The sequence below is a fragment of the Phascolarctos cinereus genome, unplaced genomic scaffold, assembly GCF_003287225.1.
Source record: "Phascolarctos cinereus isolate Bilbo 61053 unplaced genomic scaffold, phaCin_HiC Scaffold_726;HRSCAF=1367, whole genome shotgun sequence".
NCBI lineage: Eukaryota > Metazoa > Chordata > Mammalia > Diprotodontia > Phascolarctidae > Phascolarctos > Phascolarctos cinereus.
Window position 1 is genome coordinate 279,066,902 of NW_027556098.1, and position 15,069 is coordinate 279,081,970.

The 15,069-nt window shown below is 35.3% G+C and overlaps 1 pseudogene; it reads left to right on the plus strand.

The window, feature by feature from the left end:
• Positions 1-3,513: 3,513 nt before the first annotated feature.
• LOC110218061 (TIP41-like protein pseudogene) lies at positions 3,514-4,347 on the plus strand (annotated as a pseudogene).
• Positions 4,348-15,069: the final 10,722 nt, after the last annotated feature.

The window sequence follows — 15,069 nt, forward strand, 5'->3', positions numbered from 1 at the left end:
GCTTCCGATACAGTGTTGGTAATACTATGAACTGGACCAACCATTCTGAGAAAATATTTGGAATAACACAAGAAAAAGTAGGAAATGGTTTGATTGTTTGACTCAGAGATCCCACTGATGTGTACATGCCCCAAGGAGGTCAGAGACAGAAAGGAATAAATATATGCCAAAATATTGATAGCAGCATTAAATAGCAAAAACTAGAAAATAAAATGGGTAACCATCAATTGGGGCATCAGTGAATAAATTATGCTGTATGAATATAATACAATAAAATGGAGCAAAAAGAAATGATTAATACAAGTCTCTCTAAAACATGGTAATATTTTCATTAACTAATACAGAAATAAATAACCAAAAGCAGTAAGTAGAATGATAATCAGAATAATTATAAAATCATAAAGGAAAGAGCCTCAAAAAAGCTAAAGTTTCAGCAAACTACAATAATGATACTGGACAAACAAGTAATGAAAAATATTCCACACTTGTAGCAATGAGCCATGAGACTGTGGGACAGCACAGTTCACTCATTGTCAGGTGTGGTCACTACTCCAGATTTTTCTCTCTCATCTTCTTTATTTTTTCCATCAATTACATGTAAAAAAATTTATATCCAAAATTGGCATTTTGAGTTTTTGAATTCCAAATTCTCTCCCTCCACCTCTTGTTGAGAAATCAAGAAATTTGTTATAGTTTGTGTGTGTTAAGTAATGGAAAATATATTTTCAAATATGCTATGTTGATAAAGAAAACACAGACCCCTTCCCTTAAAAAAAAGACCCAGGAAAAATAAAATTTAAAAAAATGAATATTTCAATCTGTGTTCAGACTTCATCAGTTGTTTCTTTGGCAGTGGATAACATTTTTTAAAAACTATAAATCTTTTAAGAGTTCTTGGGTCATTTAATTGCTCAGAATATCTAAGGCATTCATAGTTGATCATCCTTTCAACATAGTTGTTACTATATATATATATATATATATATGTATATATATATATATACATACATATATACATAATATATGTATACACACACACATATATATATACACATATACACACATATAAAATATATACATATATACGCAATATATAATATATGGAATATATACAATATTCTCCCAGTTCTGTTCATAGAACTGTGATTTTTCTGAAACTTCTGTTTATCATTTCTTATAACACAATTGTATTCCATCACAGTCATATACCACAACTTGATGGGCATCCCCTCAATTTCAAATTCTTTGCCACCACAAAGAGTTGCCATAAATTACTCTCCAGAAAGGTTGCATCTGTTCACAACTCCACCAACAACATATTAGTTTCCAAATTTGTTCATATCCCATCAAGCATTTGTAATTTTCAATTTTTTGTCACATTAGTCCATTTAATAAAGGTGAGGTGGTACCTCAGAGTTGTTATAATTTACATTTTTAACCAATAATGATTTAGAGTGTTTTATATGGCTATAGAGAATTTTGATTTATTTAAGAACTGCCTGTTCATATACTTTGACCATTTATCAATTGGGGAATGATTCATATTCTAATAAATTTGACACAGTTCACTATATATTTGAGAAATGAAGCCTTTATAAAACAAACTTGCTATACACTCCTCTCCACCACCTCCATTTTTTGCTTTCTTTTTAATCTTGACTGCATTTGTTTTGTTTGTACAAAACCTTTTTAATTTAATGTGATAAAAACGTTCCATTTTGTATCCCATAATGCTTTCTTTCTCTTTTTTGGTCATAAATTCTTCCATATCCATAGATCTGATAGGTAAAATTTTTCATGTTTTCCTAATTTGCATTTATATCACCCTTTATGTCTAAATTATGTATTAATTTTGACCTTATCTTGGCATATGGTGTGAGATGTTGGTTTATACCTAGTTTCTGCCAAATTGCTTTCCAGTTTTCCCAGAAAAATTTTGTCAAATAGTGAGGTCTTGTATCAAAAGCATAGCTCCTTGGGTTTATGAAACACTAGATTAGTATGGTCATTTACTACTGTGTATTGTATACCTATTCTATTCCACTTATCCATGATTCTATTTCTTAGTCAGTACCAGATTGTTGATGATACCCATTTTGTAATATAGTTTGAGATCTGGAACTTGTAGGCCACCTTTCTTCACATTTTTTTTTCATTGATGTTATTTACATACTTGACCTTTTCTTCTTCCAGATGAATTTTGTTGTTATTTTTTATAGCTTTATAAAATACTTTTTGGTAGATTGGCTTGGCACTGTATAAGCAGATTTTTTTTTTTTTGCAAAATTGTCATTTTTATTATATCGGCTTGGCCTAACCATGAGCACCTGATATCATCCCAATTGTTTAGGTATGACTTTATTTGTGTGAGAAGTGTTTTGTAATTGTGTTTATATGGTTGCTGGGTTTGTCTTAGCAGATAGATGTTCAAGTATTTTATATTGTCTGCAGCTGTTTTAAATGGAATTTCTCTTTCTACCTTTTGTTGTAGGCTTTGTTAGTAATATATATGATTTATTTGGGTTTATTTCATATCATGCAACTTTGCTAAAGTTGTTATTTCAAGTAGTTGGATTCCCTAAAAATACCATCATATCATTGGCAAAGAGTGATAGTTTGTTTACTCATTGCCTATTCTGGTTCCTTCAATTTCCATTACTTCTCTTATTGGTATAGCTAATATTTCTAGTACAATATTGAATACTGGTGATAATTTCACTCTTGATCTTTTTGGGAAGACCTCTAGCTTATTCCTATTATAGATAGTATTTGCTAATGACTTTAGGTAAATATTACTTGGCATTTTAAGTAAAGCTCCACTTACTCCAATGTTTTCTAATGTTTTTAGTGGGAATTGGTGCTGTATTTTGTCAAAAGCTTCTTTTGTACCTATTGAGATGATCTTTTTTTTTTTGTAACTGATATGTTCAATTATGCTGACAATTTTCTTAATATTGAGCCAGCCCTTCATTCCTGGTATAAATACGACTTGGTTCTAGTGTATGATCCTTGTAATAAATTGCTGTAATTGTCTTGCTAGTATTTAATTTAAAATTTTTGCATCAATATTTATTAAGGAAGTTGGTCTATAGTCTTCTTTCTGTTTTAATTCTTCCTAGTTTAGGTATCAACATTATATTTGTGTCACGAAAGTAATTTAGGAGGACTCCTTTTTCACCCATTTCCCCCAAATAGTTTATATAGTATTGGAATTAATTGTTCTTTAAATGTTTGGTGGAGTTCACTTGTTAATCTGGGGATTTTTTCTTAGGGACTTTATTGATGGATTTTTCCCCCCTAAGACGGGGTTATTTAAGTATTTTCCTTTCTCTTCTGTTATTCTGGGCAATTTATATTTTTATAAATATTCATTCTTGGCTGTGGACTGGGCTGGGCCGGGGAATGGAGAGGAGCAGGGCCAGGGATAATAACGGCTCTGGGGAGGAAGGGGAGGCAGGGGTGGGGGAAAAGGGAGGCCACTGCTTGCACTGGTTCTGCACCGCCACGTTGGCCATGATGATCCACGGCTTCCAGAGCAGTCGCCAGGACTTCTTTGGGCCAAGGAAGCTGACGGCAGCCAAGACGCACATCATGAAGTTGGCCGATGTGGAGAAATTAGTTGATGAGCTACACATGCCATCTCTTCCTGAAATGATGTTTGGAAACAATGTTTTAAGAATCCAACATGTTTCTGGCTTTGGAATTGAGTTCAATGAGACAGATGCTTTAAAATGTGTAAACAAGTACTAGGGAGTGCTTTAGGTGGCATGTGCTGAAGAATGGCAAGAGGGCAGGGCAGAGGGTGAACACACCAAAGAGATTACTAGACCATATGATTGGACTTATACCATAGATTACAAAGGAGCATTACTTGGTGAAGCATTTAAGTTAAAGGCTGTGCCTACCACAGATCATATAGATACAGAGAAATTGAAAGCCAGGGAACAGATTAAATTTTTTGAGGAAGTTCTGTTGTTTGAAGATGAGCTTCATGATCATGGAGTTTCAAGCTTAAGTGTGATTAGAGTGATGCCTTCTAGCTTTTTCTCGCTATTGAGATTTTCCTTAACAATTGATGGTGTGCTCATCAGGATGAATGAAAAAAGGCTTTACCATGAGTCTGACAAGACTTATATTTTAAAAGAATACACTTCAGGAGAGAGCAAAATAGTGAATTTAATGCATGGACCACCAGGCCTCTTTACAGAGCCTAATGAAATATTACAATACCTAAATGTAAAGGAGGCAGTCTGTGAGAAGCTGGAGTTTCCAGAAAGAATGGATCTCAACCTTGTGGCAACACAGGAAAATACACGCCTGGAATCTAAATTAAATGTCATACAATAAAAACAAACAAACAAACAAACAAATAAATAAATATTCATCCTTTTTGCTTAGGTTCTCAGATTGTTGGCATATAATTAAGAAAAATAGTTCCTAATAATTGCTTTAATTTCCTTTTCATTGTTAGTAAATTCACCATTTTCATTTTTGATACTGGTAATTTGGTTTCCTTTTTTCTTTTTATAAACCAAATTGACCAATGGTTTATCTATTTTTTCATAATTTCAGGTCACAGTTTTATTCATTAGTTCAATGATTTCCTTACTTTCAATTTTATTAATCTCTCTTTTGATTTTCAGAGTTTCCAATTTGGTGTTTAATTGGGGATTTTTGGTTTGTTTGTTTCTAGTTTTTTTTAGTTATATGCCCAATCGACAGGTCTGCTCTTTTTCAATTTTACTGATATAAATGATCAGAGATACAAATTTTCCCCTAAGTACTGCTTTGGCTGGAGTCCATAAATTTTGGTATATTGTCTTGTTGTCATTCTCTTTAATGAAATAATGATTGTTTCTATGATTTGTTCTTTGACCCATTTACTCTTCAGCATTAGATTATTCAGTTTCCTATTAATTCTTTATCTTTCCACTGCCCTTTATTGAATGTATTTTTTTAAATTTTATTATGATTTGAAAAGAATGCATTTAATATTTTTGTATGTTGGCATTTGATTTTGAGGGTTTTGTGCCCTAATACATGGTTATTGTTATGTTGGATCATTGAAAATCAGTTGTTTTTCAATGGGATATATAACATTTTCTCCTGTTTTTTCATTCTTTGCACTTTTTTATTGTTTCTTTATGTCACATTGAATTATTAGTTTCCAGTTGCACAATTCCATTTTATTTTTCTGTAAGCTTTTGTACCTTTTTCCATCTGGACTACCCTGCTTTTAAATGACTTTTTTTTTTCTTCAATGAATTTTTATACCTCTTATTCTATTTGGACAATTTTCCCTTTGAAAGAGTTCTTCTCTTCGGTGGATTTTTTTCTTTGCTCTTTTAACATTATGCCAATTCTATTTTTAGGTTTTATTTTCTTCAGTATTTTTGTGTCCTTTTTACCAAGCTGCTGATTCTCTTTTCATAATTTTCTTATTCTCATTTATTTTCCAAATTTTCCTTTACCTCCTTTATTTGAGTTTTAAAATCCTGTTTTTTGGGTTCTTCCAGGCGTTCTTATTGGATTTGTGTCCAATTCACATTATTTTTGTCCCTTTGCTTATAGCTGTTTTGACATCATTGTCTTTTTCTGAGTTTATGTCTTCATCTTCCCTATAACCATAGTAACATTTTCTCCCCTTGTTGTTGTTTGTTTGTTAATTTCCCCCCAGTAATTTCTTGACTTTTAACTTTATGGTAAATTTGGGCTCTGCTCCTGGCAGTGGAGGGGGCACTGTTCCAAACTTCAGGTTTCTCATGTTGCTATTTTCAGAGCTATTCCTGGGGGTGGAGGGTCTGTAAGTTTTTGGTGCTTAGGAGTTGCTATGATCTAAGTTGTCACTGCTTTCCTGGACTGTGCCTTTATTCAGGAAAAGACTTTGTTCCCCTATATCAAAAGTACTAGCACTCTTCTTGGCCCTTCAACTGCGACCATTTACCATACTTTTCTGAAGCCGCAAGTACTAGTGATCCTTTTTGCCTTGGAACTGAGACTAGGGCCCCAGCTCCTTTTTGGGTGACCAAAAACACTCTTCTATACCCTGGAAGTGTGACCAGCATCTAGCACTCCTGTACCAAAAGTACTTGTGCTCTTGAAGCACCAGCTTGGAGTTGTCTGACCTCTTTACTGTTTGTGGGCTGAGAGCTCCTGAAGTTGCTACTGCTGCTATTGCAGCTGCCTCCAAGTCCTGCTGTTGGTGTTACAACAGATCCATTTCTGCTGCACTATACGTCCAACTACTTCTCTGGCGTCAGAGACTTTTCCTTCTGACCTGAGTTGTTTTAGGCTGGAAAATTGTTTCCTCCCCACCTTTTGCTGGTTCTGCCTCTCTGTAAATCTATTTGAGGCATTACTTTAAAGTTATTTGGAGGATGATTTTAGAGAGTTCAAGTGAGTTCCTGCCTCTACCGTCTTGGCTCTTCCTTTGAGCTTTTTTTCCTTAATTTTTTTTTCTTCATGATAAGGTAAATTATGAGGTTGGGGATGGGAGTACTAGGGAACCAAGGAATTTATATGCAGAAATCTCTGGTATCTAAAAGCAAAAGCTATCAATAAAATTTCTTTTTTTAAAAGAAATAAATATGCTATTTTACCAAAGTAATATATATGTATGGATACAGGTTACCTGAATTATAATACAAGGACATTTTGATTGCACCATTCTGCTCCTTAGATATTATCAAAGTACTTTTTTTCCCAACCATGATACTTTCCCTCATGAAGGAAGTCCATTTAGTTGAAGAGAGAAGCTATACATACAAGAAACTATTAAATAACAATACAAGTCAGTATGTAATTAATAATAAAAATGAAAAACATAGCAGTAAGTGCTGAAAGACTTCAAAAAAGGGAATGATCTTTTCCATGAAACTGGGACAGTCTCTCAGGGATTTGCTTTATGTGTCAATATATAACAGTGAATTATTGTGTTATTCTTCCCATTGGCAGACTTATTTCAATAATTCAAGAAGCTATAATTTCTTTGGTATAGGTGATTGCTTTATAGACATCAGTCTAAATCCCTTTATACCTTAGTAGTTAGTGTAATGAATTGGTCTGGCTAAGAATATCATTACCTTTAGATGATTCTCAAAGAACAGGCTACAATCATGGCAACTTTATTAAAAACTTTTTAAGATTATCAGCAGGCCTAATGAAGCTTGATTTCTGCTCACATAGCCTTCACAAACCCAAGTTCACCTCCATGCCATGATGAGTTATGGAATAGTGCTTTATTGGAGGCTGAGACATCATGTTTTACTTTTAACAGGAAAATTCAGGCAACAATGCACAATGGTTTCAATTAGGGTATAAGCAATAACAGAAGCAACTCACATTTGTAGAACACTTGTAATATTTCCTTTTAATAACCTTTGAGGATGGAAGGGGAAACATTATTATAACAATTATTATTATGTACAGATGGAGAAACAGGCTCAAAACTAAAGCAACATGCTCATAAGCATATGACTAAGAAGTGTCAAAGATGGAATTGAAACCCAGGTTTCCTCACTGCAACTCCAGTACTCATTCCATAATACCAAGTCTTATGAAACCCAAGAATGGAAGTGTCCTTGGTATAAGATGGTCTCTAAATACATAGAGCTAGTAGAGGGCCAGAATAGTATTTCTAGAACAAAGAAGAAAAGAAGAGAGGGAGGGAAGAAGGAAGGAAGGAAGGAAGGAAGGAAGGAAGGAAGGAAGGAAGGAAGGAAGGAAGGAGGAAGGAAGGAAGAGGAAGGAAGGAAGGAAGGAGGAAGAAGGAAGGAAGAAGGAAGGAAGGAAGGAAGGAAGGAAGGAAGGAAGAAGGAAGGAAGGAAGAAGGAAGGAAGGAAGGAAGGAAGGAAGGAAGGAAGGAAGGAAGGAAGGAAGGAAGGAAAGAGGTGGTTGATGAGATAAGAAATCTTTATTGTTTACCCTTCTAAGCCTTAGGAATTCTCATCTCATCACAACTGAGGAAATGAGGAAAACAAAAATGAGAAAATAATGTGTTGGAAAAGGCTTACGTTTAAAATTAGGGTGCATTATATTCAAGAAGGAAAAAGGGGATAGGTTGTTGGACCGCTGTCATGCCTAACTTTAATATGGTATCTATGAATGCAAACAGAACTGGAAGATTTAGATAATGATCCAGATAATTTAGGCCTCAAGCCACATTTACTTGATCTTTGCCTAGGTATTCTAAAGAGGTGCTTTAGGCCTATGTGGAGAATCAAGGCAATTATCTACATAGTTCATTTCCTAAAATTGTGCTTTGTTCTGTATAAGATGTCTCAAGTAACTTTAACTGAATTACTTAAACAATTGACTCAATGTTTTAATAATTCTGTGGATATTGACACAGTCTTGAATGGGTGATTGTAGGTCATAAAAGTTCTAATCAGTTCTTTCAATATTTCATACACTTGTTTTTATCCTATCAGTTTGTTGCCCCTGTTTTCAAATAAAGAGAAACAGATGAACTCTCAAGCCATTAGTCACATGAGTTTGACTTAGATTCCCGGCACCTTTTCAAAATATATTGCTAAAGGAATGGTTTGTGTGCATTTAGAAAAGGAATAGTGATTGCTAAATGTCACTGAGAGATGACACAAAGCTTGCTGGTATAACCTAAAAGAATCAAGATTCCCCAAAGTCTAAATTCAGAGTTTTTATTCTAGGGCAGGGTCCACACACAGATTTTAGGGGATCCATGGATTTTGATGGGGGAAAATATTTATTTTCGTTAAAATCTAACTGAAATCCAGCATTTCCCATTCAATTATAAATGAAGTCAATAAACCACAGTAGCATCAGCAGAACCTGTTAATCATCAAGAGGGATCAGTTATTTTCATATCTCAATATAGTTGAGACAAATATCTCAAAATAACATTCATACTTTGAAATTCCTGTTGTTATTCAACTTGTCAGTTGTTTACACACTTTATAGAGTATATGCGAATGTATTTGGTTTTATTTGTAAACATATATTTTCTTTTCTGCATTTGAAAATATGATTCTGACTGAGAAAGGATCCAGAGGCTTCTCCAGATTGACAAAGGGGTCTATGACACAACAAAAGGTACGGTAGTACTTCTGGGCTAAATAGTAGAGCACTGGGTCAAATCCAATAAGATGAAATTTAATATTTTACAGTTGGATTTAGCCAGTCAACATGCTGTATAAATGTCACATTGATGAGACAAGTAGATAGTTACCTGTGTGAACAAGGTGAAGGTCTGGGGGTCTTTGGAGAGTGCAAACTTAATATAAGTTGCTGCTATGGCATGGGATCTAAAACACTAGTGTGATGTCAGTTGCATTTGGAAATTCACAATGTTCAGGATGAGGGAGAAAGTGGTTCTCTTATACTCTGCCTTAATCAGATCACACTTACAACATTACGTTAGTTGTGGGGACTATGTTTTAAGCAAGATATTAACAAACTGAAGGACAATCTGAACAGATGGACCAGATTATAAAGCAACTAAATGCTACCACTTTTGAGGATCAGTTGTGAGTGTTTAGTTTTAAAGGAACAAGATAACTATCATCAAGCATGTGAAGGAGGTATTGGACTTTCCTGCTTGACCCTAGAGGGAAGAGCTAAGAACATTGTGTAGAGGATAGAGTGTAGTTGATTTAAGTCTAATAAGGGGAAAAAATCTTCTGTTTCTATGGTATTTATCATTATTGGGAAAGGGAAGGGAACAAACACTATGCTATAGGAGATAGGCACTATGCTAAGTACTTTTACAAATATTATCTCATTTAATACTCAAAACAATCCTGCAAGGTAGGGGCCATTGTTATATCCATTTTACAGCTGAGGAAACTCAGGTGAACAGATGTTAAATGACTTATCAGAGTCTCATGGCTAGTAAATGTTTGATGCCAGATTTGCCCTCAGGTCTTCTTGACTCCAGGCCAAATAGTCTATCTACTATTCAATCAGCTGCCTCAAAAATTGATTAGTTACTTTTCCTGGATACTTTTTCCTTTCTATGTTATCATTATATTTTTCTCTTTTAATTCTCTTTCAGCCTGTATGACTGTTCTGAGTCTCCTTTATTGTACTCATTACCTTCTCCCTAAACTAAAAATTACTCCTAACTTACCTATTTCTATGTATAGTATCCCCACCCTTCCAATCTCTTGGATTACAGCCTTAGGATTATCCTTAACTCTTCAACTTCTCTCATACTTCGATATCCAATCTTTACAAAAGCTAGTTTTATTTCTATGGCATCTCTCACACCCATTCCCTTTTCTATAGGCATAGAATCAATATCCTAATTCAGTCCCTCATCACTTTTGTCTGTACTAGTACTTTCCTAACTATAATCCTGCTTCCATTTTCTCTTTTTCTTATGTATTCTCCATACAGTTACCAAATCAATATTCCTAAAGCAAAGGTGTCCCCTTTATGTTCAAAAAACTTCAGTGGCTCCATTTTGCCTCTAAGATAAAATACAAATCTGTCATTTAAAGCCTTTCACAATTTGTCTTTGATGAACTTGCCCAACTAATTCTACATTACTTCCATTTGTGTATAATACTGTACGGCTGACTATTTTCTGTAACCCACTTGACATTCCATCACCCACATCCAAACCAGTGCTCAGGCTGTGCCCTATATCTAGGATGCTCTTCTCTGTCTCTTGGAATCTGTAGTTCCCTTTTCCTTGGAGAGAAGGTTTGGGACATAGTTCAGGAACCACCTCTTGCAGTGTCTTTTTCTTTTCTATTTTTCCTCATTGGTTTAGTTATTTTCAGTTTTCAATATTCACTTCCACAAATTTTTGAGTTCCAGATTTTCTCCCCATCTTGTCCCTTCCCCCACCCTAAGATGGTGCACATTCTGAATGCCCCTTCCCCTAATCTGCCTTCCTTTCTATCTCACCCCCTCCTTCTCTTATCCTCTTCCCATTCTATTTTCCTGTAGTGGAGGATAGATTTCTATACCCCATTACCTGTATATCTTATCTCCCAGTTGCATTTGAAAACAATTTTTAACATTTGTTTTTAAAATTAAAATTAAAATTAAAATTTAAATTTAAACCCCAGTTCCAAATTTTCTCTCTTCCTCCCTCCCCACCCAACCTCATTGAGAAGGCAAGCAACTCTATACAGGTTATATATGTGTATTCATGCAAAACACTTCCATAATAGTCATGTTGTAAAAAACTAACTATATTTCCCTTCAACCTATCCTGCCCTCCATTTATTCTCTTCTCTCTTTTGACTCTGTCCCACCTTAGAAGTGTTTACTTCTGATTACCCCCTTCTACAATCTGCCCTCCCCTCTATCTTCCCCTTGCTCTCTTATCCCCTTCCCCCTCTATTTTCCTGTAGGGTAAGATAAATTTCCATGCCCATTTGAGTGTGTATGTTATTCCCTCCTTAAGCCAAATCCAATGAGAATAAGATTCACTTGTTCCCTCTCACCTTCCCCCATTTCCCCTCCACTGTAAAAGCCTTTTTTTTGTCTATGTGAGATATTTTATGTCATTCTACCTCTCCTTTCTCCTTCTCCCAGTATAATCCTCTCTTACCTCTTAATTTTGTTCTCCAGATATCAACTCTTCATCTTCAACTCACCCTGTGCCATCTATCTATCTATCTATCTATCTATCTATCTATCTATCTATCTATCTATCTATCTATCTATCATCTATCTACCTATCTATCTATACATACATATGATTTTTTTCCCCTCCAAATAATGTCCTAATACTGACAAAGGTCTCATGAGTTACAAATATCATCTTTCCATGTAGGAATGTAAACAATTCACTCTTAATAAGTCCCTTATGATTTCTCTTTCCTGTTTACCTCTTCATACTTCTCTTGAGTCTTGTATTTGAAAGTCAAATTTTCTATTCAGCTCTGGTCTTTTTAGCAAGAATGCTTAATTTCACTGAATGACCATTTTTCCCTGAAGGATTATACTGAGTTTTGCTGGGTAGGTGATTCTTGGTTGTAATCCTGTCTCCTTTGCCTTTCAGAATATCATATTCCAAAGCCTCTGGTCCCTTAGTGTAGAAGCTGCTAAATCTTGTGTTCTCCTGATTGTGTTTTGATAATACTTGAATTATTTCTTCCTGGCTGCTTGTAATATTTTCTCTTTGATCTGCAAGCTCTGGAATTTGGCTATAATATTCCTAGGAGTTTTCCTTTGGATATCTCTTTCAGGAGGTGATCAGTAGATTCTTTCCATTTCTATTTTGCCCTCTGGTTCTAGAATATCAGGGCAGTTTTCTTAGATAAAATCTATTGAAAGATGATGTCTATGCTCTTTTTTTTTTATCATGGCTTCCAGGTAGTCCAATAATTTTAATATTATCTCTCCTGGATCTATTTTCCAGGTCAGTTGTTTTTCCAATGAGATATTTCACATTGTCTTTTATTTTTTCATTCTGTTGGTTTTGTTTTATAATATCTTGATTTTTCATAAAGTCACTAGCTCCCATTTTCTCCATTATAATTTTTAAGGAATTATTTTCTTCAGTGAGCTTTTGGACTTCCTTTTCCATTTGGCCAATTCTGCTTTTTAAGGCGTTCTTCTCTTCGTTGGCTTTTTGGACCTCTTTTGCATTTGGGTTAGGCAATTTTTTAAGGTGTTATTTCCTTCAGGCATTTTTTTGGGTGGGTCTCCTTTAGCAACCTGTTGACTTGTTTTTCATGATTTTCTTGCATCGCTCCCATTTTTCTTAGGAGCTTTGACTTTGTTATCTTCTTCTGGTTGTATGTTTTGTTTTTCTTTGTCACCAAAGAAAGATTCTGTGGTCTGACTTTTTTATGCAGTTTGCTCATGATCCCAGCCAATTACTTGAGTTTTAAACTCTTTATTAAGGTAAAGGTCTGCTTCCAGTGTGGAGAAAGTACTACCTCAAGCTTTAGGGGTTTTGTGCATCTCTTTTCAGAGATACTTCTAGGGACCTATAAATTTTCAGTTCTTCCAAGGTGGTATGATCCATGGTGAGGTGTTTACTCCTTTCCTGGCCTGTGCTCTGGTCTATGAGTGACCACAAGCACTCCGTTCTACCTTGGAACTTTGAGGAAGATTATCTTTTCCCCACCACTACAAGCTCCACTACTCCAGGGCTCCTCCTTGCCCCAGAACCACTAGCCAGAACTGCAATCCAGATCCAACCGCAGGGAAAGTGAGAGAATCCTGACTCAGCACCAGAAAAGAGATCCCTGCAATCCCCTCATATCAGCCATTCAATTCTCCTTCAGTCTGTGGGGCTAGAGCTCTAGAAGCAGCCACCACCCTGGGGCTATGCTGGGACTGGTGCTAGGATTGAGCTTCTTTCTCACCAAGATAATTGACTTTTCCTATTGACCTTCTCAGTCATCTTTGGTGTTTGTGGGTTGAGAAGTCAGGAAACCACCAGTGCTCCCTGTGATTCAGTCCTCTGAGGGCTGCTTGAGGTTCACTGAGGCCTGGTATTTACCTGTGTGCTCACGCTGAACTGCATTCCTCTCCCAGCCCAGTGCAAAAGACCTTTCCCATCAACCATCCAGGTTGTCTTGGGTTTGAAATTTGTTTCAGTCTGTCTTTTTGTGGCTTCTGCTGCTCTAGAATTTGTTTAGAGCCACTTTTTTTTACAGGTTTATTTGGAGGGATTTGGGAGAGAGCTCAAAGAAGTCACTGCTTTTACTCTGCCATATTGGCTCTGCCCCCTACAGTGTCTTTTCTTGATCCTTTCTCTTCCCATTATTAGTACATTTCTTGATCATTTTTATATAAATACATACACACACACACACACACACACACACATATATATATACACATATATACATACATATATACATACATACATTATATTTTAGTTCATTATAATATTCTGTTTTCTCCCAGTGTAATCTAATTTCATTGAGGGCAGATCCTGCTTTGTTCTTTTTGTTTTTGTCTCCCCACATTCTATTGATGTCTGGAACATGGTAGGAACTTATTAACTTCTTGTCCTATTGAGCTGAATTAACTTGACAAGTAAATTTGATCTGTTTCCAAGTGGCAAAGGCCACTTTAGTATATGAATCCTCTTTCAAAAGATGTGGAGTCTAGAATCAGAGCTAACATAGAGTTATGTTCATGTTCAGAACCTGATTTTACTAGATTTTTTCCCAAAAAAACTTGATACCAACTCCAAAGTTATGTGGTTTTGTATGTTTTTGTGCAATTACAATTCCATTAATGTCCAATGTGGATACCCCACCAACTACCTATTACATAAAAGTGATATCAGGACTTGCTTTTTTTTTTATCTCACTCCTTTTTTTTCCTTCAAAAATCAACTTTTTTTCTTCAGAATTGAATGTGTTTCTTTCTTTAGTCAGATTTAATTCAACAGCCTATGAAGTACACTGGTTTTTTCTAAAGTTACTAACTAGCAAACAGCACCCTGTTCTGTCTGTACAGATGTCCTAGTGGCTCAAAAATGTTAAGGGAGACCTGCAGTCTGTCACCATTTTCTTTTTCTCTCACCTATACTTAAAGCCACTATCTCATATTTCATTTACAAAAAAATAAATTGTTCCCTAAAGTGTCTCCTTTTCATTTAGTAGATAAGATCATGGAGAATGTCCCATAATTATGAAAATTGGTACAGGAGTTGGATTTTATGCAATAGATTAGAAAAGAAGAGAAGGAGAAGGATGGCAAGAAAGTCATTTTCTTATAGAATCTCCCAGTCTCCTCAATTACCATTTTTTTTTTTTACCACTTTTAATCAAATGTGTTCCTTAAAAAAGCTCGGTATTTTTATATTTCCCTTTTGATTCTGTCATTTTAATGGTTTCTTCCACCACAACTTTGTGGACTTTTGCCATTAAAAAAAAATCCCTGAATCTCCACAGGGAATTGCCAGAGAGTTTATTTACTGTTACACAGAAGAAACTTTTCTTTTACTTTTCTCAAAATGTGAAGAATGTCAAAAATAATTAGGAAATATGGTAATTTGATCCATAAGTCCCAGTCATAGCAAGTAAGCTAAGCTCCTATTTCACATAACACAATACAAACCTTCACCACTGTACAGCCTTTGTGGCAGAAGGAAGACAGGTAATGGGG